We start from the raw sequence: 7222 nt of genomic DNA, 5'->3' as shown, positions 1-7222 counted from the left end.
TCCAGAAAAATATTTTTGAAATCCTTCCAAAAAAAAAAAAAAACCCAAACCTATTGTACATAATTTTTTTCTTAAGTATTTTTAAAGATATGAAGTTTGTGATAATAAAAAAACATTTCCTCCATTTTAATGGGCCAGGCTGATCCCACTTTTTATAGAGGGATAAATTAACTTTATGTATGAATAGGATGATTTTATTATGAGTATAAATGCCAAGGGCACACCAAAAATTAATTTACTGTAGCCATAATGTCTAGGGTGTCACACCAGGCTTTGAACTAAGTCTCTACAGTGTCTACTTTTGAAGACTTTTAAGAGAAGACAGTGTTTTTTTGCTTTTTGTATGTCCTGTATCACCATGAGGTTTTTGAAATGTTCATGGTCATGTTCATTAAATGCAATCTCACACCTCTCTCCACAGTCAGAGGAGCTAAACTGAAATTATTCAAGATCCTTTTGGGGGATCAACAACCTCAGCGCACAGCCAAATAAAAGTTCCACTATAACCACATCAATCGCAACCTTCATGCTTTGACTATGGAAATTCATGTACTGAATCATAATTAATGTCATTAATCTCCCTCTTGTCTGCAGATGCCTTTCAGCTCACATGGACCCAGACAGAAAGAACAGAGAGCTGTGTCTTTCTGAGAGGGACAGGAGGGTGACATGGTACAGTGCAGCCATATCCTGATAACTAAGACAGATTTGACTATTGGGAGTAGGCACTGTGCAGAGAGGGTCTGTCTGGGACTTGCTGTTACTGGGAGGCTGAGTGGCATGGAAATGGGAGTAGGAGGTTTATATAGCAGTGCCATATAAAGGAATCAACTGGAAAGGATGGGGTGCTGACTATTAAAAACTCCAGGAGGCTAAGCTATTCTGGTGGCTGATAATGCACAATGATAATGTCACAGCCATACCAGTCTCCCCACCACCTGCAGAATAGGAGTGTCTGTGCTCTTTCCTTCTACAGTGTTACAACACACTAACCCTCCTGCAGAGTCCACACCACCTTCACTTAACCTGGGTTTCAGCTTTGGGACACTTCAGTGTCCCAGTGCCCAATGGAGGCATTGCAGCCTTGCACCTGTATTTAACAAGCCAGATGAGGCAGGTGTGAGGCTCATTAACCAATAGCTGGCTTGGACAGACAACTACAGTCTTCTTGGCAAGTCCACGTTGTTGGTCTACGATGTTCAGTAGTTTCCATTGTTGTTTGTCGTAGGGTTGGTTGGTTATCCAGGGCCGCGTGAACAGATGCTTGGATGCTCCTACCATCGCCTCACAACTACAGTTAACTGGTTAGATGTACCTGATGTGAAATGAGCTCAGTTATGATGAAGTTGAAAATGGAAAGACAATGATCATTAGACATTTAACAAGTTGACAATTAAACAATTTTTGGGGAAAGGTGAAGCCACACAAACACATGCTCACTCTCAAACACAGATAGACATGCAAAAAAAAAAAAAACTAGTAGAGTCATTGTACGTAAACGTCCTCAATCACTGAATGAATCAGTACACAGTAACAATGATTCTTGTTCAGTACCTGAAGTTTGTTCAACCAGCACTTTCAGTTCACCGAGTCACTACTGAATCTTTCTGGTCTTCCAGTTCATTCAATGTTTCACTACGTCTCGTGCAGTGAATCTTGTGTGCTTTCTTTTCCAACCACAGGCAGACTCCATCCCTTGTCATACTGTGCAGTTTAATACATAGCCTACAAAACTGCTCTATTATGGAAAAATCTTATACTTGTGATATCAGCATGCCATAAAGCAAGTCTCCATTGTCATTTTAAGATGCTTACTAATGAAGCTAGGTACTAAGTTTAGTTATTAAAGACTAGCCTACTTCATTTTTAGCAGAATAGCATAATTATGCTATAACAACATTTTACTAAGGAATGTACAATATAGTCTGTTTCATGATGTCATATTAATTGAAAATGTACTCTACACTGTGTACATAATTATGCAAGTCCATATTCTAATGAAATAGCATCTCCAAGAGCATTTATTTTCAACTGAAATATATTAACCTCATTATTCACTCAGTGTAAACATTTTCAGATGACTTAATTGCTTTATTGAAAGAGGTTGTGACCTAAAGTGAGGAAAGCCTTAAATTCAGGTGTGCATATGTAACTAGCTCAATTTGTACTCTGCAATGTATTTTAAAGACGCAGACCCACGACAACGTAGCTGCATTCATATTTATTGCCAGTCATCTGCATAAAAGTGCATGTAACAGAAAAGGAGAGAATCCACGACGTGGAATGAACGTTTCCACCTCGATCATCAGAGCGTACAGTAAAAGGGGGGTGCAATACAGCGCAACAAGGGGGCAGCGCAGGTGGCTAACACATACACCCACGTGGACCAGATACATAATAATGATACGTATAGCTTAGTGATTAAACAAAACTATGTGATCGCCATATCTTTACACTTTCCAAAATAAAGTATACAGAAACACAATGTTTGTAAAAGTAAAGAAAATCAATGCATACCTGTATAAGAGTGCATGTAACAGAAAAGAAGAGAATCCACGACATGGAATGAACGTTTCCACCTGTCAATAAACCATCGCAGCAGTCACTCTCAATAGCCCCGACGACACAACCATCAAACACTCGATTTCGGCAATAATTTTTTTTATAATGGAACATCCATGTTACCAAACTCGTGTTTGACTTTGACAAGCCAGGAAAATTTTAGCAAGCTAGCTGATTGACAGCCTGCAGCTTGCAGTTAGCTTGTCAATCATTTAGCATGTGATGTCGGTATACGATCGAATGTATTAAAAATAATAAGTATAAAGCAAAATTTGCATTCAATACACAGATAATAAAACCATACAGAACCTATGTGAGACAGGGGATTATACATGTTGATTGTGGATGGATATTATCAACTTTTATAAAGAAGTTGTACATGGAGCACATGTCACACTGACCTCGATCATCAGAGCGTACAGTAAAAGGGGAGAAATATGGATGTGCAGGGGACTTAACCCTTTGTTAGCCACACCCCCTTTTCAAGTGACCTCCCATGAATCACTAAAATCTCAAAATGCCTCAACACAGGAAGAACACCGAAACAATTCAACAAAATAAAAGCAGGTAGGCGACCACAAAGAAATGAATAACTAAAAAATAGCTAATCCCAGCAACATGGATATGAAATACTAGTGAAATAATAATGTCAATATTAATCCTGCTACACATAATTATTAGGCAGCTTTTTGCTGCTGGTAAAATGGGGTGAAAAAGAGACCTCTAATAGATGATGAAAAGGCAAAAATAGTTAACTGGCTTTCAGAGGGATACAAAACTATTGAAATTGTAAAGATGTTGAGTCATGATCACCGCACAATCAAGAAATTTGTGAGTGTGACTCCACAGGGACGCAAAAATGCATTGAGAAGAAAATACACAAATTAACCACAAGAGACTTGAGAATAATTACAGGAATTAACAGGAAGTATCCCGGAACCCTTTGGCCTCAAGTGCCATCATCTTCCAGAACTGCAACCTTCCTGGACTCTGCAGAAGCACAAGGTGCAAAGTGTTTTGCATGATTGGCAAGGTCAGAAAGGCAGAAAACCAGCCTCCCTTAAATAAAAAACACAAGCAAAAGCATCAAGAATGGGCAAAACAATACATGAAGACAGATTTTCAAAGGTTTTGTGGACAGATGAGATTGACACAGGATGGACCTGATGGGTGGGGTCCTGTGGCTGGATTGCTGATCGACATCTTACACCAGTTCAACTGAAGCACCAGCAAGGTGGGGGAGGGATGATGATATGGGCTGGTATTATCGAAAGTGAATTGGTTGGAGCATTTCGAGTGGAAGATGGATTGAAAATGAACTCCAAAAACTACTGCCAGTTTCTGGAGGCTACCTTCCTCAAGCAGTGGTACCAGAAGAAGCCAGCATCATTCAAAAGGTCCATGATACTGATGCAAGACAATGCTCCATGCCATGCATCCAAGTACACCAGAGATTGGCTAGCCAGCAAAGGATTCAAAGATGGTAAAATGATGACTTGGCCCCCTTACTCACCTGATTTGAACCAAACTGAAAACCTGTGGGCCCTAAAGAAGGAGAGTTACAGCCAAGGAAAGCAGTACACATCTCTGATCAGCCTGTGGGCATCTCTCTTGATTGTTTCAGCTAAAATTGGGCATAATCACATTAAAAACGGACAGAATCTGTGGATATGAGACTAATACAGGTGTTAGAAAAGAAAGGTGGCTATATTGGCAAATAAACATATTTCCAGTAAATAAAAATAAAATAAATATGTTTTCATTAGCTGTTAAACTACTGAATTTGTTGCTTTAGTTCATAATTATTATTTATAATCATGTAAAATGACTTTTTGTGGTTTGTTTATGAAATAAACTGAAAAAAACAATGTATTTCATAATATATGAATAAATCATTATTTATTTTTCATATTATCCCCTTGTAACATAAAAATCTGAGTTTTTCTTTATATAACATTTACTTTTCCTGCAAGGAATGAATTGGGATCACTTATAATGTTGTGTCTATTAAAATATTTTAAAAATCCGCAAAAAACACATTTGCATAATTATGTAAGCAGTGTATTTCCCTATGCACAATGCGTCAACGCAGTTTTATACAGTTAATTGTGACATTTCTTTAATGCCTTTATATTGAGATTCACACCTTGGAAGACTGAAATTTAAAGCATATCTCTATAGGCCGACTGTGCTAAATTTTACCATCGTCTGGGTAACCAGTTATCTCGCTACCATTCGTATAACGTGTTGCAATAACTAACGAGACGTACAACAGCGCAGTGCATTTTAGCTAACACAAAATCCAGTAATTAGAAGTATTTATTATAATATGATATTAAACGATGATGGCTCCAAAGCAGAGTTACAGGTATGAATATGGTATTTGAGTCAAAGTGTTCATACTCACGGGCGCCTGCAGCTGTACGGCTGTACGCACAGAGCGTACCATGAGATTTCCGATTTGTGAGCGCTCCACAAGAGAGAGGTGTGTGTGTGTGTATTTGTCATGCCAATAAAGCTCTTTGGAATTGAAATTTGAAATTGAAAAATGAGAGAGAGAGAGGTGTGTCAGAGACATTAAAAAGGAGAAGACAGACCACTCGTTGAAATATGAATGCCATTGGCCGTAACGCTCAGTGTGGCGGTTGCATTAAAGGGAGGTCCCGCTTTTACACCAAACGGCTAATCGCTTTGTTGGGAAAGGCGTAACCCGGAAAAAGGCAGGCCTATCATATTCTTAAGGCAAAAAATGAACGCCCACAACCCACTCTACTGTCACAATTATAGCTGCGCAGCACACAAACGGGGCAAATCTACACAATGAGTAATATTAGGTACCAAGCTAACGTCCTATATAATGTCTCTGTTGGACATCGGCACATTATTGCGCCAGCTTTTCCACCAAATATTACATGTAAAAGATGACACAATTCTGTCTGACAGAATTAGCCTAAAGTATAGACCATTTTTTGATTGTATGATCGTAATAGCGTGAGCATTTATTAATATTTGGAATTTACTGTGCTTTTTTCATCAATCTTTTTTCATCTAGCTTTTTTTCATCTTATTTCTATCGAAGTAGAAATTAGCTTGGTAACTAGGTGTATCAATTAGCTAGCTAGCTTGCAAGCTAAAGTTATCTTGTGGCACACTGAAAAAGTAGCTATTAAACAAACAAACTGATACGCCGACTTTATTAAGTAGCCTACAGAAAAGAAAAGCCTTAATGTTCCTTATTGCAACAGTAGGCCTACACATTGCTGATCATACACATTGCTGATCACCACCCCAGTGTAGGCTGTAGCTCAAGTGATGTCATAAGAGGTTAAACATGAATATTTGCATGAAGCTATTCCTAGGGATGCACGATGATATCGGCATGACATTGGTATCGGCCAATAAGAACTTAAGTTAATGGTATGAAAAATTCTGCCGATGTGCCTGGCCAATAAGGTGATGCGTTAACTAGGCCTATGTGCAGGTGATGACGCCAAATGTTTATTATGAGCGCCAGCAACAAGCTTCAACATGTAAGCTGTATGGAAGTATTTCGAAGTATCTGAAACAAATAACAAAATTGCTATTTGCAATGCTTGTAGTGACCAGTGACGCGAGGAGGGGTAAAATATATGGCTAAGTTCCTCACTCTGGGAGGATGCTAGCTGTGTGCTGCTAAGCTTTTCTCTGCTTCTGGAGGGGCGTGAGACCATTTTTAAATAACGCTGAGAATGCGAGAATGCGATTTAAAATGAAACAAGACAGCCCGTGATCGCTGAGCTCGTGCTTTGGGACTCGAATGGAGGGCATAATGGTTTCGACCGACCCCCTAGCTAGTTTTTTCTCACCCAGGGAGTATACTAGCTGAGTGCTGCTAAGCTTCTATTTGCTTCCGGAAGGGCGCGAGACCATTGTTTTAATATCGCAGCTCGGTAAGTAGAGAATGTGATGGGAAATAAGACAACCCGCAATTGCCTAGTTCCTGCTTTGGGACTCGAACAGAGGGGGTAATTTTTGTGTTTTTACACTTAGGCCTACACAATGACACAGGACAGCGAATAACGTTTTCTGTAACTTAATTGTGTCTCTGCTCATTTAAAATAAATATCGCGGAGAATAACGAGAGAATGCGATGAGAAATAAGACAGACCATTTTTAAATTACATGGAATACATATATATATATGTATGTATGTATATATGGCCCATTCCAGAATTACGGGTACATTTCAAGTATAGAAAGAAAACAAAAAATAGGAATGATTTTTTCCATTAAACTTTTTTTATTCTCAAAGAACCCACTTTAAATTTAACATTTTCAGTATTTTCTGATCTTAAACCTGTAAGATTTAAAATATTAATTCTGAAAAACAATGTGATAACAGAAAAATTGGTCAGCTCTGTTATAGACAGATTGGGTCAAATATATATAGTCAACAAATGTAATACAATTTAAAACCCTGTCTTCCCCAAGAGAACTTTTGTCTCTACGTCCACTAATAAGATAGAAACTTTTTGTTTTGGAGTAAAAATATCAACACAATTTAACTGAAAAGTTGCCAAGATGGTGTGGATTTTCTCTAAAAATAGCTTTAAAAATGAATGAAATGCTTTGAAATTTCATGTAGTAAGAATGTTAGTTGTGACACAGCTTCTGATCAATT

Source organism: Megalops cyprinoides, chromosome 22, assembly GCF_013368585.1.
Source record: "Megalops cyprinoides isolate fMegCyp1 chromosome 22, fMegCyp1.pri, whole genome shotgun sequence".
NCBI lineage: Eukaryota > Metazoa > Chordata > Actinopteri > Elopiformes > Megalopidae > Megalops > Megalops cyprinoides.
Note: the sequence above shows the minus strand (reverse complement) of the source record.